Source organism: Danio rerio, chromosome 4 (assembly GCF_052040795.2).
Source record: "Danio rerio strain M-AB ecotype USA chromosome 4, GRCz13ab, whole genome shotgun sequence".
NCBI classification, from domain to species: Eukaryota; Metazoa; Chordata; class Actinopteri; order Cypriniformes; family Danionidae; genus Danio; species Danio rerio.
In genome coordinates, this window is record NC_141024.2 from 73,859,118 (window position 1) to 73,885,000 (window position 25,883).

The 25,883-nt window shown below is 39.3% G+C and overlaps 2 protein-coding genes and 1 long non-coding RNA gene across 15 annotated transcripts in view; 2 read left to right on the forward strand and 1 right to left on the reverse strand.

Annotated features, from left to right (window-relative positions):
- slco1d1 (solute carrier organic anion transporter family, member 1D1) overlaps nt 1-25,883 on the reverse strand; it is a 790,174-nt gene that overhangs the window by 250,334 nt on the left and 513,957 nt on the right. The window lies entirely within an intron of this gene.
- The window catches only part of slc2a13a (solute carrier family 2 member 13a), a 173,170-nt gene that overhangs the window by 110,029 nt on the left and 37,258 nt on the right, over nt 1-25,883 (forward strand). The window lies entirely within an intron of this gene.
- On the forward strand, nt 6,824-19,815 carry LOC141381869 (uncharacterized). The gene is made up of 5 exons (XR_015484363.1): nt 6,824-9,763; nt 9,833-11,493; nt 11,587-14,790; nt 14,824-16,553; nt 18,340-19,815. It is a non-coding gene; the product is annotated as an uncharacterized LOC141381869 (long non-coding RNA).

A 25,883-nucleotide genomic window follows, 5' to 3' on the forward strand; every position in this document is an offset into this window, starting at 1 on the left:
TTTCATTTAAGATCTGCAACTGAATCATTCCATATAACTTAAACCTCCACATGTTTTACATAAACACTATTCAATAAACTTTAACAACTGTAATTTTAAAGTTGTGAGAATTTTAATCAGTTGTATCTCGTTTGTTGTTTTTTTCCAAAAACTTTTGATCCAAAATAAAACTGTTAAATTACGATCATGAGCATGTCTTGGCATTTAATTAAAGGTGTTTAATCGTAATGATTTAGGGAAAATTCTTTTAAATAACATTGTTTTCTCTTGAACTTTTAGTGCAGTCAGTTTATTGATGGTGTTTGATCATAATAATCTAGGAGAGTCTGTATAATAACAGTGTTTCTTTGTAAAACTCTTAGTGTATACCTTTATTGAACGGATTTGATGGTAATAATCTAGGCAAACCCTGTAAAATAACAGTGTTTTTCTGTAATCATTTGAATGAAAATATCTGTAGATTTATTATTTTTTGCACTTTATTTCAACAAAGACATTTTACCGTAATTTTGTGGTTTTTGTTTGGCAGCCGTAGCTGACAGTCATTTGGACTTTTTTTTTTACAATTTTTTTTCGTACAGTGTATCGGAGATAGAAAGCGCTGCACTTTACACCTATTATTTTCAATCTACTACACTCTAAAAAAATTCTGGGTTCTCATAACCTAATGTTGGTTCAAATATCAAGAAACCCAACACTGGGTTAATTTTTCAGGAACATTTAAATCACAAATGTAATGTGCATTTATTTAGCTTGTTTTATCCTATATTCAGCGATTGGTGGAGTGGAGAGACAGTGATACAGCCAATTCTGTGGATGGGGATGATTAGTGGGCGATGATGGGCCAATGGAGGGAATTTGGCTGGGACACCGGGGTTACACCCCTACTCTTTACGAGAAGTGCCATGTCGGGACCTCGGTTTAATGTCACATCCGAAAGACGGCGCTTATTGACAGTATAGTGTCCCCTTCGCTATACTGGAGCATTAGGACTGGCCCCTGCTGGCCTCACTAGCACCACTTACAACAGCAACCTAGCTTTCCCTTGTGGTCTACCATACAGCTGTTGACCAGGCTCAGCCCTGCTTAGCTTCACTGAGTGACCGGTCTTGGGGCCAATGGTTGGGCTTGTATATATTTGGTTAACAACAACCCAGAACATTTTATAGTGCATTCAAATGGTATTTTTCTGTCAAATAATGTGTGGACAGTATATTTCTATGTGGTATTCTTGTTCCTGCTGCTTGCAATAGGACTACTGTGCTGTTATGGCAACGCTGGTAACACTAAACCACAAAATAAGTGTACATTTTTGGAAACTGAGATCGTATCACATTTAAATCTGAATAAATACGCATTCCATTGGTCGGATTGGACACTATTTGGCCAAGATAAGTCTATTGAAACATCTACAAAGAAATAAAATCGCCTTTAAAGTTGTCAAAATGAAGTGTTCAGCAATGCTTATTACTAATCACAGCAGCAAGTCTACTTTAAAATGGCTGAAGAACAGCTAAATGGAGAGTTTGGAGTGGCCTGGTCAAAGTCCTGACCTGAATCCAATTGAGATGGATGACCTTTAAAAGACAGTTCATGGTCGAAAACCCTCCAATGTGGCTTAATTACAACAATTCTGCAAAGATGAGTGGGTCAAAAATCACCCACAGCGCTGTAAAACTATCCCAAGTTACCGAAAACACTTGATAACAGTTGTTGCTGCTAAGGGTGGCCCAACCAGTTATTAGATTTAGGGGGCAAACACTTTTGGCCGTGTAGTTTTTTATTTTGTTTTCCCTCAAATTACACTTTTTAACCCAATGGTTGGGCTTGTCATGGCAATGCTGCTAACAATGGACCACAAAACCAGTGGTAAGTGGGCATTTTTGGAAATTTCAGATCACATCACATTAAATCCTATTAAATATGCATCCCATGGGTAGGATTGGACACTATTTGGCCAAGATAAGACTATTTGAACCTTTACAAAGAAAAAAAAAAACACCTTTAAAATTGTCAAAATTAAGTGTTTAGCAATGCATATTGTTAATGGCTGAAGAACAACTAAATGGAGACTTTGAAGTGGCCTGGTCAAAGTCCTGACCTGAATCCAATTGAGACGGATGACCTTTAAAAGGCAGTTCCTGCTCGAAAACCCTCCAATATGGCTTAATTACAACAATTCTGCAAAGATGAGTGGGCCAAACAACATCCACATCACATTAAATCTGATTAAATATCATTTCATTGGTATGATTGGACACTATTTGGTCAAGATGAGACTATTTGAACATCTACAAACAAAAAAAGGCCTTTTAAGTTGTCAAAATGAAGTGTTTAGCAATGCATATTGCTAATTACACCAGTAAGCCCACATTAAAATGGCTGAAGAACAACTAAATGAAGACTTTGGAGTGGCCTAGGTAAAATCCTGACACTTTTTTACTCAATGGTTGGGCTTGTCATGGCAATGTAAGTGGTTATTTTTGGAAATTGAGATCACACCACGTTAAATCTGATTAAATATAATTCCATTGGTAGGATTGGACACTATTTGGCCAAGATAAGACGATTTGAACATCAACAAACAAACAAAAATCGCAATGCATATTAATAATGGTTGAGAACAACTAAATGGAGACTTTGAAGTGGCCTGGTCAAAGTCCTGACCTGAATCCAATTGAGACGGATGACCTTTAAAAGGCAATTTACTGCTCGAAAACCCTCCAATATGGCTTAATTACAACAATTCTGCAAAGATGAGTGGGCCAAACAACATCCACATCACATTAAATCTGATTAAATATCATTTCATTGGTATGATTGGACACTATTTGGTCAAGATGAGACTATTTGAACATCTACAAACAAAAAAAGGCCTTTAAAGTTGTCAAAATGAAGTGTTTAGCAATGCATATTGCTAATTACACCAGTAAGCCCACATTAAAATGGCTGAAGAACAACTAAATGAAGACTTTGGAGTGGCCTAGGTAAAATCCTGACACTTTTTTACTCAATGGTTGGGCTTGTCATGGCAATGTAAGTGGTTATTTTTGGAAATTGAGATCACACCACGTTAAATCTGATTAAATATAATTCCATTGGTAGGATTGGACACTATTTGGCCAAGATAAGACGATTTGAACATCAACAAACAAACAAAAATCGCAATGCATATTAATAATGGTTGAGAACAACTAAATGGAGACTTTGAAGTGGCCTGGTCAAAGTCCTGACCTGAATCCAATTGAGACGGATGACCTTTAAAAGGCAATTTACTGCTCGAAAACCCTCCAATATGGCTTAATTACAACAATTCTGCAAAGATGAGTGGGCCAAACAACATCCACAGCACATTAAATCTGATTAAATATCATTCCATTGGTATGATTGGACACTATTTGGACAAGATAAGACTATTTGAACATCTACAAACAACAAAAAAGGCCTTTTAAGTTGTCAAAATGAAGTGTTTAGCAATGTATATTGCTAATTACACCAGTAAGCCCACATTAAAATGGCTGAAGAACAACTAAATGAAGACTTTGGAGTGGCCTAGGTAAAATCATGACACTTTTTTACTCAATCGTTGGGCTTGTCATGGCAATGTAAGTGGTTATTTTTGGAAATTGAGATCACTTCATTAAATCTGATTAAATATCATTTCATTGGTAGGATTGGACACTATTTGGCCAAGATAAGACTATTTGAACATCAACAAACAAACAAAAATCACAATGCATATTAATAATGGTTGAGAACAACTAAATGGAGACTTTGAAGTGGCCTGGTCAAAGTCCTGACCTGAATCCAATTGAGATGGATGACCTTTAAAAGGCAGTTCAAGCTCGAAAACCCTCCAATGTTTCGTAATTACACCAATTCTGCAAAGATGAGTGGGCCAAACATCATCCACAGCACATTAAATCTGATTAAATATCATTCCATTGGTATGATTGGACACTATTTAGTCAAGATAAGACTATGTGAACATCTACAAACAAACAAAAAAGGCCTTTAAAGTTGTCAAAATTAAGTGTTTAGCAATGTATATTGCTAATCACACCAGCAAGCCCACATTAAAATGGCTGAAGAACAACTAAATGAAGACTTTGGAGTGGCCTAGGTAAAATCCTGACACTTTTTTACTCAATGGTTGGGCTTGTCTTGGCAATGTAAGTGGTTGTTTTTGGAAATTGAGATCACACCACATTAAATCTAATTAAATATAATTCCATTGGTAGGATTGGACACTATTTGGCCAAGATAAGACTATTTGAACATCAACAAACAAACAAAAATCACAATGCATATTAATAATGGTTGAGAACAACTAAATGGAGACTTTGAAGTGGCCTGGTCAAAGTCCTGACCTGAATCCAATTGAGATGGATGACCTTTAAAAGGCAGTTCAAGCTCGAAAACCCTCCAATGTTTCGTAATTACACCAATTCTGCAAAGATGAGTGGGCCAAACATCATCCACAGCACATTAAATCTGATTAAATATCATTCCATTGGTATGATTGGACACTATTTGGACAAGATAAGACTATTTGAACATCTACAAACAACAAAAAAGGCCTTTTAAGTTGTCAAAATGAAGTGTTTAGCAATGCATATTGCTAATTACACCAGCAAGCCCACATTAAAATGGCTGAAGAACAACTAAATGGTGACTTTGGAGTGGCCTAGTCAAAGTCCTGACCTGAATCCAATTGAGATGGATGACCTTTAAAAATCAGTTAATACTTGAAAACCCACCAGTGTGGCTTAATTACAACAATTCTGAAAGATGAGTGAGCCCAAAATCTGTAAAAGATGCAACAGTTGTTGCTGCTAAGGGTGGCCAACCAGTTATTAGGTTTAGGGGGGCAAACACTTTTGGCTATGTAATTTTTTATTTAGTTAATAATAAAAAAAACCCTCATTTCAAAACTGCTTGATGGATATACCTATGTTATCTTTGACTAATATTTAAATTAATTTGATGATCCGAAACAATAAAGTGTGACGAGCATGCAAAGAAATAAGAAATTAGTGAGGGGGCAAAGACTTTTTCACACCACTCTATGTTTGAAAGGGTGTCTATAAACACATCATTTCACTGAAACAACCGACCATTTGTTTAACACAAAGGACGGCATCTTGGCAAGGATAATGCACGAGCAGAAAGACAATAGACGTGTTATATCTGTGATAAGCAGCCCCTCCTGACGGACAAGACCCCTGTGTAGGCTGAATGTGGCCATGCTGCTGGTGTAATTAGCTTGTGCTAATGCTTCCCTCCAAATCAGACCCTGAACGAGCCAGCCTTTTCTCTCTGAAGCCATTATTCACATGCCTTAATTGCTAATTAATGTGTTATTTAGTATAAATCATCGGCGTTATGCGCTAGCATTGAAGTGCTAGCATTAAAATAAGTCTCGGAGGCTTCAGTATTGCTTGATTTTTGTTATTGTGCGCTTGCACGTGCAACTGAATCTCATCCATGCCTGTGTAAAAGTGATTAAATTAATGGCTCTTGCAGATCCGGAATCTGTGTTTTTTTAATAAAGACGGATGTTCATTAGAGCAGCTAGCGGTCATTAGCATTATTCTGATCAGTTCGAGCGATGCTTTGTTGGGCTGTTTTTGCTGGTGTTGGCATGCGAGGGCTTGTTCTTTTGGGTTGCTGACAGCGCTGGCATTGCTCGGTTTTAGTTGATCCAAATGGAGATGGGGATGATTCACGGTTACCAGGCTCGGACCTCCTATAGTCTGTTCACTGACCAGCTGACGCACATTGCAAAGAAACGTGCTTAGAACTTTTGTGAAAAAATGACTAGCGCTGATCTGGGGTGTTCATCGCTAAAACAGACATTAGCTAGGCCTCCATCCGAAGATGCGAATTAGAAACTGGAATATTGCACAAAATATTTGCGAATAAAGCACCGTTTACATTCAATGAGTCAAAACGCTGATTTGGAAAGGATTCGTTTTCCGAACGTTACAATTATTTTCAGCTGACGTTTGTCATTTTATTTATGGATTCGGACGAGAATAACATTTTTGTGTTAATTATGGAGGTAGGATTGTCTGTGTTTTACATGTTAGCATAGTACAAGACCACATGTTCAGGATGCGTTTAACTAAGCGCTATCTCACGCCAATTCGTAACTTTTTGATTTAGTGGCTAATTCGTATGAATTTGTACGATGTCATTCGTAGATTTTAATTGGTGCCATGCTTCCTTTTAAAAATCGTACATTTTCATACGACTAAACTAGTAAAACAGTTATGTTTCCTTGTGAGTATAATTATGGGGGCTTGCGAACATACTGTTTTACTACATAAACGTATTCTTCTTCCGTATTCTGAGACTAATTTCTATATGCATCTCCTCCTAAACCGTTCAAGCTACAAAAACCAAACTAACTCCAAACCTCCTAACTGGTCTGACTCATGTTGCTATGTCTTTTCCAACTGATCCGACTTGCGGTTTCCTGAAAACTGACCCGGAAATTTCTAAAAAGTCCCCTTGACTTAACATTGGACCAAACTTTGTGACTGATAACTTTGCGCCAGACTGTGATAGAGATTTAACGTTGAGCTCATTTAACTCCTTATAACTTATAACCTTATAACCTGCCAATCACTGATGAACTTTCAACTTACTAGCCACACCCTAGCAACCACTTTTGGCACCCTAGAAACTGTCCTATAGACTTCCATTGTAAAAAAAACTGCCATTGACTTTACATTGGACATACTAACAACATACCAATTTTTACTAGCAATGCATACTAGAAACACACTGATATACCAACGAAATCTCACGGCAATTCGTAACATTTTGATTTAGTGGCTAATTTGCATGAATTCGTATGATCTAATTCATACAATTTAGAACGATTTGCTCATCACCCAATGACAGTTAGGGTTAGGGGTGGGGTTAGGTGCCACGCCTACTTTTTAAAATCGTACATTTTTGTACGACTGAACTCGTACAAATTCGTACAAATTAGCCACTAAGCTGACAAAACCTAAAATACTTCCTCGTGAGATCAGACTGAATATACCAATCCATACTAACAATATACCAATCCATACTAGCAACATGCTAATTCATGCTAAAATAATGCTAACATGCTAGTTTATACTAGAAACATTCTAGCAACGTGCTAATTCATACTAGAACCATGCTAATTTATGTTAGCAACCGCCTAGCAACACACCTTAGCAACTTTTTTTTTTCTAGTTGAAAATCTGCAATTTCTTAACTATTGGCTCTTCTAATAATTAATAATAACAATTGGCTCTTCTTATAATTAATAATCTTCTTATTATTAATAATACATTTTTATTTCTTCTCAGGGAAGCAAACATATCTACATCAATTACTGGTATGTAGAAAGCAGAAAACGGATACCGGTATGCTAGAGATTGTACGGTATTTGAAGAAATTGACAAAAACACACACACAAAAATAAACATTCGCATTAAAACGGTATTGGATTTACATTTAGTCATTTAGCAGACGCTTTTATCCAAAGCGACTTACAAATGAGGACAAGGAAGCAACTTACACAACTATTTACGTTTTACTAGGAACTATTATTAGTCATTTAGGCCGGACATTATACATATATGCAACACAGACTCGTTGTGAAAACGTACCCCAGTATACATTTCTGGAGAGCGCGAATTATGTTGCCAGAGCTACATACGGCTGCATTTCATCTTTAAAATGAAAGATACGGGGCGTTATGATGCTGTCGATGGCTTCTGTTTCTTCTTGAGCTACCGGCTAACCGCTTACCTCCGTGTAGACGGCTTTTCCGCTGTTACCAGTTTGCCCAGTTGCTCGCCGCGTATGTCAGCGGACTTGAGACGCAGAGAGTAGTTGACCATGACGACGGGATTTGAATCCGGTGAAAAAACAGTTCCAGAAAGCAGGTAAAACAAAAGCCAAAAAATAAAAATAAACAAGTGAATAACAGAGAGAGATTGTGACAAGATCTGAAAACGTGGTCAAAATCAGGCGGGAGCTTTTCTTTTTCTGGATTGCTTTCGAAAACGCTATCAGTTCAATCAGTCGACATCAGCCTCTGGTGGATTTACGTGAGAACAGCAGGCGCGAATGGACTTGCAAGAGAAATTTAAGATCTCAAACAATGCACACATCGCCCTCTGGTGGCTTCGCGAAAACAAAAGCTGAAAAAAATGTATCTCCTGGGACGTATTTGGCGCTCTCCAGAAATATGATCAGGGGTACATATCAATAATGAGCCCATATATGCCCTATAATTTGTAGGATCTTCAAGCCATTTTCCCCCATCATGCAGCATTTTAGAAGCCTGTCTCTGTGAAAATCTCATACCTCGGTCAGATGATTGACTGTGTTGTGTCTGCCTTGTTTGTTTGATGTGTGTAGCTCGGTGTGTGTGTGTGTGTTTATAATACCGTATACCACCTGAGCACAAAACAATCTTCATTGCTTTCATTAGTGAAATAGGTTAGTCCCCATGGGAGTATTTCTCTATCTCTCTCTCTTAGTGTCTCCCTCTGTTTTTTTTCCTCCTCACACACACATTTCTCAGTGCCGAGTGCAAGCCCACAATGCACTCACAGCTCTCAGCCTGTTCTCCATCACGTCCCTTCACTCCCGTTGGATCACGTTTATCATGAAGATTGATGGCGGTCTGAGATTCAACCAAACGCAAGCAATCTGTCGCTCCGTGAGTCAGTCCGTATGCAAAAGCTCATTCATATGCAGGCTGGTATTTTGGAACACAAAAAAAGTAATAAAGCCAACCCCAAAATTAAAATACGAAGATGGAAATATTATATTTTAAGAATACACACGTCTTGTCCAGAGATTGATCAATATGATTTTGGATTCCAGATGAATCAATGTTGAATGTATAATGACATACAATATTTACTCTATGGTTTCAACCGAAATTGGGGACAAACAATACGTTAAATACGTTTAATTTATAATAATTTAACGTTGAATAGGTTGCAATAGTTGGTGTTAATTAATGTATTTACTACAGTATTAAATGCATTTATAACAGCAATGGTCGCTAATATTTGTATCACCGCAGATTGTGAACACTTGACAATATCACCTCGGCTCAAGGGGTGGGTATATGTAGATTGACAGGTGATCATCAACCGCTTTCTCAAAGCATGACAACACATTGCTGCAGCTCTGATTTAAGTTTTATTTATGGGGACAATTAAAAGACACTGCGGTGTTTGGGTGTTCTGTGTTTGTCTGATATAATTAGTTCCCCTTACCCCTCGGTTTGTGCGTTTCCGTGAAGGGGTAGCGGTGTCCCAATTCTCTTTAGCTTGAAGGCGTCGGGCTAAAGGGAAGGGCTAGATACCCCTTTGAACAGAGATTTTTCAGGACCACACTTGAAACCAAGGGGTAATAAATGTTCCCGGAATACACCAGCCACAACGACAGCATAGCTTCACCCGGAAGTAAGGAGATCCACTAGTTAGTATTTTTTGTGTTGGCTTAAGAAAGCCAACATACTGTTATACTACTCTGTCCTTGAAAACAAACGTATCTCCTCCTAGGCCGTTCATGCCACAAGGCCTAAATGTGGTCAAAATGTGCCTTCTACATTCAAGATTGTTGCTATATCTCCTCATGCCTATAAGACTTATTGTTTTTTTTTTATAAAAAATTTTAAATATTAAATTTTTATAATCCGAGCATATAAAAAAATTATACAAGCCCCAAATTTGGCCAAAAGCTGTATTTAGATGTGTAAAATTTTGTTGCTCTATCTTTAAGGTTTATCAGACTTACAGTTTTCCAATAAATAATTTTTAAGCATTATTTTTCTCATAATATGGCAAGCCATTTTTAACTTAAACTCCATATTTTTTACTGATATGGCAAGCCAATTTTGCATGTATCACCTTTACACTTATTAAGCATTGTATTTTCAAAAAAATACGGCAAGCCATTTTTACATAATGTTCATTGCCTTAGTCCCTTTATTAATCAGGGGTCGCCACAACGGAATGAACCGCCAACTTATCCAGCATTTTACACAGCGAATGCCCTTCCAGCCGCAACCCAACACCAGGAACACATAATGTTCAAGTCCAGTTTTTGACACTCATAAAGACTGTCATAGAAACATCGGGGTTGATTAAGATCACTCATATTGCCAAGAAGCTTTGATGTATCATCACTAACCTGTCAAATGTCCCCATAGCAATAAAACAGTATAACCTAGCAACCATTTAAAAATGGCAATATCTCTACATCAGGAAATCGTAGGGACCTGGGCATTGGCTTGTTTGACTCATGCTAGCAATTGGGACTTCCTGTGTACATGCATGGTAACAATGGTAATGGAAGCCAAGTGCTAATAACGATTAGCTACATGCTATGAATGATTATCTAAGTGCAATAACATATGCTAGAAATGCCTACTAAGTATTAGCATTTGATCAAACATGTACACGAGCATTGCCATTTAGCAACTGCTTAGCAACCACCTAACAATGCCATAAACGTTTGACTTTCTCAAGCCAACATCAAAGTTTATCAATGAACTTTAGGTTCTAGTTTGTCATTACTATGCATTTTTACAACAAACAAACACGTGTTTTAACAAATTCATGACCGCGTTCTTGTTTTAACGTCATGCTACTGAAAAAAAAAACGCTAAATTCTGCGATCTATAATCCCTAGTAATAACTCCTGTACAGCAGACCCACAACATTGTCACTCGATGACACTCGAATACCCTGTCAGAAAAGTCTAGTGTCTGGGAATGCGCTGTTTACAGTGTCTGCTATTATGTTAATGTTGTTTTTGGTGTGTTTACATAATGAATATATAGTTATATGATCTTATTGCCACATTAGATCGTTATGATAACATGATATATGTCTTCAGTGATTTCCTGAAGATAAATACCCAAAAACGAACACAACTGGAATCACTCCAGCAGTCGCCATCGTCTGATCTCATATGTAGCAAGAGATCGCGAGGACATATGATGACGTGTGCAGGTGCTGGGGTGCTGTCCTAATTCTTAGTGGTACATTTTAAAGCCCTTCCCCTTCACACTCGGTTTTAAGGGCCAAGAGGAAGGGGAAGGGGTACAAAAATAAAATTAGGATTGGGCCTAAGTCTACCAAAATGTGTTCAGTCCATTAAAGATATGTAGCTGCTCGGTCAATTCCTGTCACGTGACTCATTGTGAAGATGTTTTTAACTGCGTGCGCCTGGAAGGCGTGAGCGCATCACGCTGCCTCCATTGGAAATAACAAAGTTAGCAGTACTGGCAATATTTTTATGACTTCATTTGTGATCTCCAGCTGTTGATCTTCTTGCACAGACACGCTGGATTCACCTGATTTATTAACAAATGGGTTGTGGATCCATTCCTTTGGCAGTTTGTGGGTCCTTCACTGGGCCTTTTCCCCTTAGCAAAGAAACTTTTGAAGAAGATATCTCTTTCATACTTATTTTGCTGCTCATGGGTTAAAGTTTGGTTCTCAAGTGACCGAGATCAGGGTGTCCACGGGGTCTAAAAAAAGCATTAAAAGTTGATAAATCAATGTGGAGAAATTTAAGGCCCTTAAAAAGTTTCTTAAATGCCATTTTGCAAGGTTTTCAATTTGATTTAGTTTTTGATTATGCAGCGTATGCTAAAGTTTTCCTGAATTAAATCTGCGAATATCAGGATGCTGTGTAGTGTATGACATCAATAAAATCCTGCTAGATTTGAGATCATGCTGGTTTGTTTACTGCAGTAACCAAGGAAACACAGTTATTTTTGAATCTGTAAAGGCGCCAACCTGCTGAATTAGCTAGATTAAATCCATTTTTGTCCATTATTATATTTTAGTTTAGGATTAGTTTCTTACATATTTAGTAAATATACTGTAAGTTAAATCTTGCCAGTGATTCCCGTTGACACCTAAAGTCTTTATGAGGTCTTAAAATGTATGTAAGAGTCTTAAACAAGGTCTTAAAAGGTATTGAATTTCACTCTCTGACTGCTGTCTATACTCCAAGAGATATCCAAGAGAATACGGTCATTTTTCAAAATAAAAGATCGTTCAGACTCAGATAATAAATAAATCAGAAATAATTAATGATTTCCTCTGTGGCCTGGTAACAATTGATCCACAGACCAGTACCAGTCTCGGAGGTTGGGGACCACTGTACTACAGTGTTCATTCATTTTAATTACCGTTAATGAAAAAAAGGTTGTCCACCGTTTATTCATGTTAACTAATGATAGCAAGTGTCAATGTGGACAATAGTACGAAGACTTTATATTACTCTTTTCGAATCTCAACACGTCAAAAGAACTCCGTGAATAACTGAAAGCATAGCCTACAAGATCATCCATTTTGGTGTCCGGCTGCAGCGTAAGCCAAAAAATTCTCCCCCCCTCCATGTAAACAAATGACTGTAAAATCGAATTACACGTCCAAAGATAGTCCCGTCATTAGCGGCATAGATGGTTTCCGCCATTTTAGGCGTTTTATGTGGAATTTTGATACCGCGTCTCCCAATCAGCACGATCACTTCTGTGCGGAATCCAAATGGGATCTAAATGACACCATTAAGGATGACAAACCTGCTCTAGCTTAGACATTTGGCTTTGCTTTTTTTCTAGTGGAAGTAGAAATGTGCTGTCCATCTTTCTGTTTAGGACATTTGCTCACACATTTGATCATTTGTGTTGCTCATATTAACAAATGTATTGGTTTTCAAAAAAAGGTAACACTTTATTTTAAGTCACAATTCATGCTAATAACTTTTGGCTTATCACCTGCCTATTATTAAAATGTTTACTGTATATTAGTAGCTATAAAGTATGATCTTATTCTGTACCCCTAACCCTACCCAACACCTTAACCCAACTACTACCTTACTAACTATTAATAAGCAGCTGATTAGCAGTTTATTGAGCTAATAGTCTTAGTTAATACTATCAATTATGACTTAAAGTGTTGGCAAATAGTGTTAGCAAACAAGTCTTAAGGTGGGAAACGGTATGTTGTCACATTTTGCGCTTTAAAATGCGCCACACATTCTCTATTGGAGACAGGTAGAGACTGCAGGCAGGCCAATCTACCCATATCTTCTTCCTCTACAGTTAGGACTTTATAATTTAAAGCGTCGACAAAACGGCACAATTAGGATCAAAGCCTAAACGGAGCAGTTTAAGGGAAAAATTATTTGTGGGGCATTTTGCAACACGGGCTCATTCTGAAAACGTAGTCCTGTGGACGTTCCTGGAGAGCGCGAATTATGTAGCCGGAGGTACGTATGGCTGCGTTTATGTTTTTTAAGCTAACACTGCGGGGCGGTATGACGCCGTTTTTTCGCGCTTACCAGCTGACCGCTTACCTCCGTGTGGAGGGCTTTCCCGCCACAACTAGGTTGTCCCGTTAGCTCATTGTGTACGTCGGCGGACTTGAGACGCAGAAAGGAGTTGACCATGACAACGACAGAGTTCGAGTCCGGGTATGAGCGGTTCCAGAAATCAGGTAAGACAAAAACAGAATCCAAAAAATAAAATGAGTGAATAACAGGTAATGTGGTAAAATTCGAAAACGTTTTAAATCAGACGAGGGCTTTTCTTTTTCTGGACGGCTTTTGTAAATCGTCGGTTGGGTTTAGGGAAGTAAGTGGGTGGGCGGGTCAATCGATAAAATTAGTTGGGTTTAGGTAAGGAGGATTGTGGATCAGTCGATTGGATTGGTCGGCTGGCCAGTTTATCATTCAGTTAGTCAATCATTCAGTCGGTCGACAGCGGCCTCTGTTTGGTTTACGCGAGAACAGCGGGTGCGAACGGCACTGCGAGAGACATCAGAGATATGAAAAAGTGCACACAGTGGCTTCTTGCGGATTCACGAAAACAAAAATTGCAAAAATGCATATATCTCCCGGGACGTATTTCGCGATCTCCAGAAACGTCCACGGGTTTACGTTTTCAGAATGAGCCTGGGTTGGCATTTTGAGTTAAAACTTTTAACACAATCTCACGGCAATTCATAACATTTGAATTCAGTGGTTTATTTGTATGAATTCGTACGGTCCCATTCGTACAATTTAGCATGATTTTTCATCCCCCAATGATGGATGGGTTTAGGTGTGGGTTTGGCTGACACGCCTCCTTTTTAAAATCGTATATTGTTGTACGACTCAACTTGTGTGAATTTGTACAAATTAAGGCCGGCTTTATTTATTTATTGTATAATCCTGAACGATTGTAGCATATCAGACTGCACAAACAGCTTCAGTGAGATCTCAGCTGTCATGAAGTCAAACTGACCGACAATGTAGACGCGCCAAACATGGAAGAAAACGCCCCAGAGTTTGAGGTCATCTACCCGAGACACTTTTACTATACCGATTTTAGCCTCTGAAATGGTCTCAACAATCCGCTTGTTAAGTGGTGACGTGTTTGTGACGTATGTAATACTGTTTCCGGGTCCAAGCCGCCATTCATTTGAGTGGAGAAATCATTCGTTTATGATCACGTTTTATTCCTATCACACATTAAAGTTAATTTTACATAAAGTCATAGTGTACACAACAATCTCGGGGCTTGCTGCATAACAAATACCAAAAATTTAACAATTTATTAAAAATGAATGACTTTCTGGCCATCGTATATTAGGCATGGACATATATATTGCGATCGTGATTTTCGAAAGCATTAAATCGCTTTGTAAATGTTTATTTTTACCATTTCATGAGTCTCCCCATTCAATTAAATAGAGCGCTTGGACCCAGAAGCCTCTTAGCGTGACGTCACACTTAACAAGCGGATAAAACCAGGAAGAAATAAACAGTTTTGACATTTCCCCGCGGCCGTTTGAATTGTCACATAGATTGCATCATCAAATTCGGAGCGCCGATTGGTTCTTGGATTGATGCTCATCGCAGCTGTTGTCACACTGCAGGAAAGTAAAAACTTCTGACACGATCAAAGATCACCGATTTTAGCCTAGAATTTCAGGAATCTTTTAGGATTTATTAAATTTGTCTCAGATGACAAAATAGTAACCAAACTGACAAAACGTAAAAAAAAATTACGTTTCCTCATGAAATCAGGCTAAAAACTTCACTTACACACTCTAGGCACATGAGAGATTTATGTTACTTGTAAAAAGGGGCACAGTAGTTCCCCTTTAAAACGTAATATGTTAATTAGGTTAACTATTGGCTAATTCGATTGTTCTATTGTTGTTTTACTCGCTGGGCTAATAATGTTGACATACTATTTGACTAATTTAAAGTAAAATAACATGGACTTTCCACAGAAGACAGAGCACATACTCTGAAAAATGGCCTTGCTCTTTTAAATCTATTTTGACTTATTAAACTAATTACATTTTCACCTGAGGGCTAAAAAGTTTGCCTTTAACTATATATTTGAAGTCAGAAATATTCGCCCCCTTTGAATTTGTTTTTCTTATTTAAATATTTCTCAAATGATGTTGAACAGATTCAGGAAATGTTCACAGTATGTCTGATAATATTTTTTCTTCTGGAGAAAGTCTTATTTGTTTTATTTCGGCTAGAATAAAAGCAGTTTTTAATTTTTTAAACTCCATTTTAAGGTCAATATTATTAGCCCTGTTAAGCTTTCCGATAGTCTACAGAACAAACCATCGTTATACAATAACTTGCCTAATTACCCTAACCTGCCTAGTTAACCTAATTAACCTAGTTAAACCTTTAAATGTCACTTTAAGCTGTATAGAAGTGTCTTGAAGAATATCTAGTCTAATATTATTTACTGTCATCATGACAAAGAGAAAATAAATCAGTTATTAGAGATGAGTTATTAAAACTATTATGATTAGAAATGTGTTAATAATGATTCTGGGGGCTAATAATTCTGACTTTAACTGTATATTAATTTATGTATATTATGTAACAGTGCATATGGCGTATAAAATATATGAAGTGCATATGAATATAACCAGAACCCATTTACACAGCACCTTTTGAAACTAAAAAGGAGACCCTTTGTCCTTTAAGAGTGAATAGTCAAAGTCAGTCTGCTTTTTACGCTCGAGTCAGTCTGCATTTTTACAGGAATAACCCCTGAACCGCAGTAAATGTCAAGGGAAGTCGCGTCCAAAACTCCAGGCAGTTTTATCCCAGACATTAGCAGCTTCAGATGCTGGTTTTGATTTATTTTTGAGCAGGGACCTTGCTTTCAAGTGTATCTCAAGGTCGATTTCAAGAGCCTATGTTAATGGACTGAAACATTTTGTGTTGGCCTTGGACTTAAACTCAACCCTCTTCAGATCTCTTGACTTTGACGAAACATGTTCAGGCCTTGGCCTGGATTTGGATTTAAATGAGCTGGCCTTGTCTACAACACTTGTCTGCACTTCTTTTGGAAAGCATTTAGACAACAGCAAAACCAGCCTGATGTCACGAGGAAACGTAAGTGTTTTACGTTTTGTCAGTTTAGTGGCTAATTCGTACGAATTCATACGTACGATGAGTTCATGAGTTCAGTCGTATGAAAATGTACGATTTTAAAAAGAGGCGTGGCCCCTAACCCCACCCCTAAACCTAACCGTCATTGGGTGATGAGCAAATCATACTAAATTGTACGTCAATCATGTGGTCAATCATGAGCACGTGCACCTCTCGAAGTTAGTTGTATATTAAACTTCAACTAAAACCTAAAGTTCGTTGACTAACTTTGATGTTGGCTTGAGAAAGCCAACGTGACCACGCTAGGACTGGGAATGTCATATAAGTAAAACATTTTTGACTTTTGTAAAAATGGCTTGCCATTTCAATAAAAAAACTGACTCTTTGAAAAAACGGTTTGCCATATTAGTAAAAAAAAATTTACCCTTTGTAAAGATGGCTTGCCATATCAGTACAAAACGGACTCTCTATATAAAGGGCTTGCCACATCAGTAAAAAATTTACTTTTTATAAGAATGGCTTGCCATATCAGTAAAAAACAGACTCTTTATACAAATGCCTTGCCATATCGGTAAAAAAAAGTACTCTGTAAAAATGGCTTGTCAAATCAGTAAAAATTTTACCTTTTTGTAAAAATGGCTTGGCATTTCAGTAAATAAAACAGACTCTTTGTAAAAATGGTTTGCCATATTAATAAAAAAAATGGACTCTTTATAAAAATGGCTTGTCAAATCAGTAAAAAAAAAAAAATTCTAAAAATGGCTTGACATATTAATAAAAAACGGTCTCTATGTAAAAAATTCTTGCCACATCAGTAAAACACAGGCTCTTTGTAAAATGGCTTGCTATATCTGTAAAAACAGACTCTGTAAAAATGGCTTGCCATATTAGTAAAAAATTTGACTATAAAAATGGCTTGGCATTTCAGTGAATAAAACGGACTCTTTGTAAAAATGGCTTGCCATATCAGTAAAAAACAGACTCTTTATACAAATGCCTTGCCATATCAGTAAAAAACAGACTCTTTATACAAATGCCTTGCCATATCAGTAAAAAAAAGTACTCTGTAAAAATGGCTTGTCAAATCAGTTAAAATTTTTACCTTTTTGTAAAAATGGCTTGCCATATCAGTAAAAAAATGGACTCTTTGTAAAAATGGTTTGCCACATCAGTAAAAAACGGACTATAAAAGTGGCTTGCCATATCGGTAAAATATATGGAGTTTAATTCATGGAGTTTATGGCTTGCCTTATTTTAAGAAAAAATAAATGCTTGAAAATTATTCATCGGAAAACTAAAAGTCTGATAAATCTGAAAAGATATATTGGCAAAATCTAATGCAGAACACGGCTTTTGGCTTAATTTGGAGATTGAACAATTGTTTTACATGCCCGGATTATTAAAATGTAATATTTTTTTAAAAAATGTATTCAAAAACAAAAAGTCTGATTGGCATGAGGAGATATAGCAACAATCTTGAATGCAAAAGGGCACATTTTGACCAAATTTGGCCCTTGTGGGTTGAACGGCCTAGGAGGAGATACGCTTGGTTTCGAGGATATAGTATAACAGTGTGTTGGCTTTCTCAAGCCAACATAATTATAAATAAACCACACTTGATGAGCTGTTGTCCGGTATCGGCAAGAGGACTTCCCCTCGGGACACCAACAACAGGCAGTACACCATAACCACGCCCCTACAAGAGCAAGCTCCTGATTGGTTTCCTAGACATGACTGTCCGCTGAATTTCAGATTTTCCAACTCGAGCAGATCGCGTAATTCGTACATTAAGGGTGTCAAACGATTAATCGGTGTCTGGTGTAAACGCACCAATAGTGTCCTCACGACCACACTGTGCTCTGACTTGCGTAAATCTTTAAGCTGCGGTCACACTAGACTTCCATTCATACGTACACGAATGCGTCAGACTGAAAACGTAAGCTTGTGCGACAAGTTTTCGCAGTTTGAAACTGCATCACATGATTGCGTGAGACCAATCGAGGATCAAAACTTGACCTCTCTGAACAGAAGTTTAAAATATGGACCAATCGCTCGCTTTTTAAAATGTCTAATTATCTTGTTTAATCCCGCCCCTTTTGGCAGCACCATACGACAGAATTTCGCATGCTCAAACTCCTCTGACTGAAGTTCAGTCACCTGAAACTGCATCTTGTGTACGCGAGAACACCATAGACTCGTGAGAGTAATTTGAGATCTGAAAAAGCGTACACAGCAGCCTCTTGACGGATTCACAAAAAACAACAACTGCAAAAAAACGTAGCTCCTGGGACGCATTTGGCGCTCTCCAGAAATGTATACAGGGGTACGTTTACAGAATAATCCTGGGTTGTTGATAGCTTCAGCCATAATATTTTTAGCCACGCCCCACTTACTGTTCTGTGCTATCAGGTTATGATGCACAAAAAAGCCCCGCCCCCTACTCAATATTCAGTTTCAGTTGGAAGTTCATTAAACTAACGTATCGAGCTAAAAGTCTCAGCAGCTTCTCTTTCATGCAGACTTTAAGCTGGGCTGACACCAGCTTTCTAGTGATGTGTGATTAAACACACTTCTAATTAATCACACACACACACACACAACAGCTTGTCATTGTGGCATTCTGGGAAATCACGACCCAGTGTTGTGGAGGTTTCAGTCATTATAATGCTGCCTCCAAGGCCTTTGTGTGTGTGCGTGAGAAAGACAAATGGCTGTTGAACTCGCACTTTTCTGTCGGCGCTGTGTGTTTTAAGACCTTTGAGCAAGCCTCATAACTTAAATGTCAGCGTGAGGTGTGTGTGTGTACCTTAGGATAGAGTGAATGAGACCGTCTGCTGACCAGCGGGAGCCCCTTACGAGGGAACATTGTGTGTTTGAGATTGTCTGGTATATCTGGCACCTGCGGATGCATCCGTATTTATGGAGAGTAGAGGGTTTTAAAACCAGTGAAGACGACTACTAAAGATGATCTATATGATGTGATGGATATGATTTGTGCAAAGACTATACCCAGCTAGCAAAGTTCATGTGGCTTAAATCCGGCCCACACCGGACACTTACATCCGGCCTGCATACCGCATGGAATGATGGCACTTGTTTGCCAGATCTGGGCCACGATTAAGCAATAGCAACATCACATATCGTCCAGAGTTCAGCCAAATGAACCAGAACGGACCCTATTCTGGGCCACATTTTCTTTCATTCTGGCCCAGATCCGGCCCACACCAGACACTGACATCTGGACCACATACTGAATGGAATGATGGCTCTAGGGTGGTCCGCTCCTGTTTGTCAGATCTGGGCCACAAATAAGCTAAAGCAATACCACAGATTAGCCAGAATTCAATCAAATGAACCAGAACTGAGCCCATTTGCCATATCTCCTCTGGGCCACTATAGGCTGACGACTGCATTAGCCAGAGTTTACTGTGCCAAATATTTGCCAAAAGTGGCCCACATTTGTTTTAGCATAACCGGGCCACATTTGGCATATCTTTTCTGGCCCACTATTGGCTCAAATTCACATTAGCCATAGCTTACTGTGTCGAATATTTGCCAAAAGTGGCCCACATACGTTTTAAGATTTCTTCATGTAAACGACACACCCACAATAAACCATCAAGATCCTGGCTTGACAGCCATATTTATTAGAGAAATGAAAACACAGGCATGTTTACGCTATTTGAGTTTTAAAACAATCAATGCCAATAAAGAAAAAAAATGAAGATTTCTAAGTTGGATTCTGAAAAAAAAATGGCAAAATACAGGCCTTGCAGATATGGAAAATTATAATAATAATAATAATAATAAAGTATTAAAAAACAAACAATTTTACTCATTGTAATGTTGAATTGCTGTGAGTTGAGAACAATAATTATAAAGCAGAAACAATTTTGCTTAGTCGTCCTTTACATTCAGCCAGTTGCTAAAACAGTCCAGTCTTTAGATATTATCGGGCAATATGGACCTTTTCTTTTGAATGATGTGAGCTGAGAGTGCAACGCAATCTCACGGCAATTTATAACTTTTTGATTTAGGGGCTACGGACAACGACGTGTAGGCAGGTTTGTTGCTAAGAAACAGACACAAACACACACTCACACAATGCGCGCAGGACAGGGCAGCCAGAGTGACGCCCTTTAGATTCAACAGGTTCATAAAAGTTGCTTAAACTAAGCGTTCTAAAGTATGACTGTATTTCACAATGATTCTGACACAACAACGCGAAGCAGACACTTGCGTTTAAGGGGGAATCACGTCAAACATAAAACATTAGAGGGCGCATGCTGAAAGGCAGAGGAATACGCAGCTCGTGACATCATCTGGCACTTCATTTACATGTACACCAATACTACGATTTTAATATGGTTAATGATCATTCATTCATTCATTTTCTTATCGGCTTATTCCCTTTATTAATCTGGGGTCGCCACAGCGGAATGAACTGCCAACTTATCCAGCACGTTTTTACGCAGCGGATGCCCTTCCAGCCGCAACCCATCTCTGGGAAACATACACACACACTCATACACTAGGGACAATTTAGCCTACCCAATTCACCTGTACCGCATGTCTTTGGACTGTGGGGGAAACCGGAGCACCCGGAGGAAACCCACGCCAACGCATGGAGAACATGCAGACTCCACACAGAAACGCCAACTGAGCCGAGGTTCGAACCAACGACCCAGCGACCTTCTTGCTGTGAGGCAGTAGCACTACCGACTGTGCCACTGCCTCGCCCCTGGTTAATGATTAATATGATTTTAATATGATTACGATAATGCTCTTATGAAGAGTCGACCATGTAAGCAGCGATTTTTGATTAGCTTAAAGGACCACCAAGTCACAAAATGTGGAGGTTTTTCTTTCCGTTCATCATGCGGTATCAAATTCCATTAAAACAGAAGTCGAAAGTTAAAAATAAAACACCCGAAATTGCATGAAACGCTGGAGAGCCTGGTAATGCGACATTAATTATTTATACTGAAACTTGCCTTCAAAAAGTGCTTCCTTGGTCTTATTCGTATTTTCTTTGCGTATTTCTTTTACTTTGAACACAAGTAAAAAAACAACAACCTGCAACTGCATTAATTGCGTAAAAAAAATTTCAACGCGTTAAATATTTAAAATTAATTGCATATATATATTGCGATTATATAATCGCCACTGGGGCTAGTAGATTTCCAACATTACTAGTCACTTGCCATTTTCACTAGCCACAATTTTGTTGTTTGGAAAATATATTTATATATTATTACGATCGTGATTTTTGAAAGTATTACAGTGCTTTGTAAGCGTTCATTATTGCCTTTTTTTGAGTCTCCCTATACAGTTTGATAGAGCGCTTGAACCTGCAAGCCGCTCTGCGTGACGTCACACTTAACAAGCAGATAGTATGGTAAAATGTGTAGTCCAAAGTTACCCAAGTGGTCTTGTGTTTCCGCTAGAAAGTCGAAGTCAGATTTGTGTATACACTGATTAAAAAAAAGTCGACTCAACTTAAAATTGTAAGGCAGTATTCTGCAACTTGCTTTTTTAAGTTGACTCAACTGTTAACTAGTAATAGTGCTCCCAATACATTCTATTTTAGATGTAAATTTAATTAGAAGTACAAATGCAGGCAAAACGTGTTAACGCATGAGACCGACGATTAAGTGGAGAATTTTTGGTAAAGATATTTAAATTACTGTTAATTAGTATCTAGCCTACTGGAAAATATTTCAATCAGTGTTATATTTCATCCGCAACGATGTGAACTTCTATAAAGACGTGTTTGACCATTCACTTCTGAAATGATAATTATACAAAGACCTGAGGAGATTTCTCTACAAGAAATACTCGTGGATGGCAGATTAACCTGCTGCTGCTTCTCCATTAAAGTAGGAAATTAAATAAAAACGTGGAAGATGTGTCAGAATGATTCACAGGGCACGTAACTAAGCAACATAATAGTCCAATAATGTCCATGCAGCCTGCACACTCTACTGTTGCACACTTAAAAGTAGTGAAGTTTATTTATAAGCTAATTTCAAGAGGATCACATGCTTATGATTGACCACAGCTGGTGCTGCATTAGCTAACGCGTGATTCACCAATCGGAGGATTCCTAGCTCACTATAAATCACCAGAGTTCCTAAACTCAGTATCTTTCGTCTTGATGAATCCCCCTACTGCTTCTCCCTTTTCCTTTACAGGGTGGCACGGCGGCACAGTGGTTAGCACTGTTGCCTCACAGCAAGAACGTCCCTGGCTCAAGTCCTTACTTGGCCAGTAGATGTGTCTGTGAGGAGTGTACGTGTTCTCCATGTACTCGCAAGGGTTTCCCCCAGGTTTTCTGGTTCCCTTCCAACGACATGCGACAGAAGTAAATTGACCAAACCAAATTGGCACCATTGACGAGCTCGTAATCAGCAATTCCTATAGCAATTAGCCATAAATAAGCAGGGGAGTTCTCGGGATCTACCTGAGCTCAAACTCCCCTCTAGCCCTGCAAACTGGAGGGAGCCCAGGGCTCGAGGATCTTATGAGGAGCTCCTGGGACAGCATGCCAAACAAGCTTTATAATCAACCATCTCCAAGTGTGAACTCTTGAATATACATTTTCACTAAAAAGTACGTGCTAATAGGACATGCTAAGATGACCAAGTGTCTGTGTCTTTTAGTGCGGTCTTCAAAGTCTTGAGTTCTTAAATTGACTGGTTTTTCCTAGTAAATCAAGAGGTTTTTTTTTTACAAAACCATCAAGAAAGTGTTCCCTCTCAACTCGACCCTTTCAAATGAGCTGCAGTCTAGACATTGACCACACCGGTCTTGATCTCATCCAAGCACTTAGCAATTACCATCTTCCATCAGCACCACACAAACCCATCCCTGACATCTCCACTGATTCTTGACGCACATGGAGGATTTGCCAAGCGGAGTTACATCCGAGAGCTGTTCAAACGGTTGCTATTTTCAGACAGGGATCCATTCCACACCTTGGCACGAGTCCATGCCTTTTGCCATTTGCAGCTCAATGCTTGTCTTTTCAGATCTGTTGTGTGCTTGCAGGGAGTTTAGCAGCGCCGTAGATAACAGGGATCCGTGACTTCGATAATGCATTCATAATTCTGAAGGTCAATATGTCTTGTTTTTTCTACTTTTCAGCTTCACTGAACATCTTTTAATAATCGGCATAAAGAGTCCAGCTTACATAAGCTAGAAAAACAAGAAAAGGGTTTCTATTTCCGATGAGAAAACTGACAGCTTGACGTGATGGACTGCGATATGCTTGTTATGTTAAAGATAAATGGTTTTAATCACTTTGTTTTAAGGTTTATTCCTGCTATTGGTCCTCAATAAACTCCAGTTGTTGCCAGATCCGATGTGGTTGCGGCCGGAAGTTAACAAGAATTATTTATATTCATTCATTTATACATTTTCTGCCGTTTTCCCGAGGCCGGGTCGCGGGGGGCAGCAGTCTTAGGAGAGAACCTCAGACTTCACTCTCCCCAGACACTTCCTCCAGCTCCTCCGGGGGACTTCCGAGGCGTTCGCTGGCCAGCCGAGAGACATAGTCTCTCCATAGTCCTGGGTCTTCCCTGAGACCTCCTCCCGGTGGGACATGCCTGGAACACCTCCCTAGGTAGGCGTCCAGGAGGCATCCGAACCAGATGTCCAATCCACCTCAGCTAACTTCTCTGGATGTGGAGGAGCAGCGGCTCTACTCCCAGCTCCTCCAGGGTGTCAGAGCTCCTCACCCTATCTATAAGAGTGCGCCCTGCCACCCTGCGAAGGAAACTCATTTCAGCTGCTTTTATCCGAGATCTTGTCCTTTCAGTCATGACCCAAAGCTCATAACCATAGGTGAGAGTAGGAATGTAGACTGACCAGTAAATCGAGAGCTTTGCCTTTCGGCTCAGCTCCTTCTTAACCACAACGGACCGGTACATCGACCGCATTACTGCTCCACTAATCCGCCTGTCAATTTCAAGCACCATCCTTCCCTCACTTGTAAACAAAACCTCCGGATACTTGAACTCTTCCACCTGGGGTAAGGACTTTCCTCCAATCTGGGGATGGCAAACCACCTTTTTCTGGTGGAGCCTGGGTCTTAGAGGTGCTGACTCGACAGCAAACCGCCCCAATTATCTATATTGTTTATTAAATTTCCAATTTATTTTATTTTATTAACGTCCACCCCTACTCCAACCCTAAACCCAACCGTCAGAGTAATGTAAAAACAGTAGTTGTACAGAGTATTACTTATATAATCTATTAAGTTACTTAATTAAATTTATTTTAACACCCACCCCAACCCTGAACCCAACCGTGACAATACTGTAAAAGTATTAACTATTGTTATACAGTGTCATAATAAATGCTACTACACTTGATGTACATATCGCACTTCCAGCCGGCCGCGTATCTGATCTAGACTTAACCATAAACTTCTGATTCACTACTTACTAAAGGCGGATTTATACTTGTGTCGAGTGACCGGCGTGACCCCCGGCGCCTGCCCTGCGCGTAGCTGTGCATTTATACTTCTGCGTGCTGTTTGTGCTGCTCTGCATTAACACTTCAGAAGCACTAGCTGGCAGTAGGTGTTTATGTTCATCTGTGTCGAGTTTCTTTGCTGTGTTTATTTTTTTTTACTGAACGCTACAAGTAGCTGAAACTCTCATTTAGAGGTGGGACGTGCAACAACTTTATTCATGAGGTAAACGCAAAACAACAGTCTCCATCTAGAACGCTAAGGACTCGACACTTGTAAACACTCGCTCCAACAAGATCACAGCTATTAGCACCGCCCACGCTCATTAGCGCTACCAAGCCAACCAATCACAGAGCTTGAGCTACACATAGGTGCGTTTTTTTTTTTTTTTGAGAGGTGTTCTGTTGTTTCTTTTTACGTTTTTGACGGCGGGGTTAGATGTCTATAATGTCATTTTGACATCAAGGTAGTCAACCAACATTACATTGCAACCCAAGCTCATTCTGGAAACGTAGCCCCGCGGACGTTTCTGGAGACCGCGATTTACGTGGCCGCAGGTACGTAAGGCCGCGTTTAGTTTTTTTTCGAGCGAACGCTGCGGGGCGGTGTGGCGCCGCTCCGCTCCTCCTCTTCGCGCTCGCCGGCCGACGGCTCGCCTCCGAGTGGAGGGCTTTCCCGATGCAACCAGTTTGTCCGCTTAGCTCACAGCGTTGCGTCGGCGGAGCGGAGGCCCCGGAGGAGGAGCCGGCTGCGGGGAACATCGGTTCTGGAAATCACGTAAGATGAAAAACAGAATCCAGAAAATAAGGGCGAGAACGCGGCGGGATCCGAAAACGCGGTCGAAATCGAAGACAAGGGCTTTTGCTTTTTTTTTTTTCTATCTAGACGGCTTTTGCAAACCGTCGCTTGGGTTTAGGGAAGGAGGAGGAGGAAGAGGAGGGCGGCCGGGTCGGGTGATCCAGCG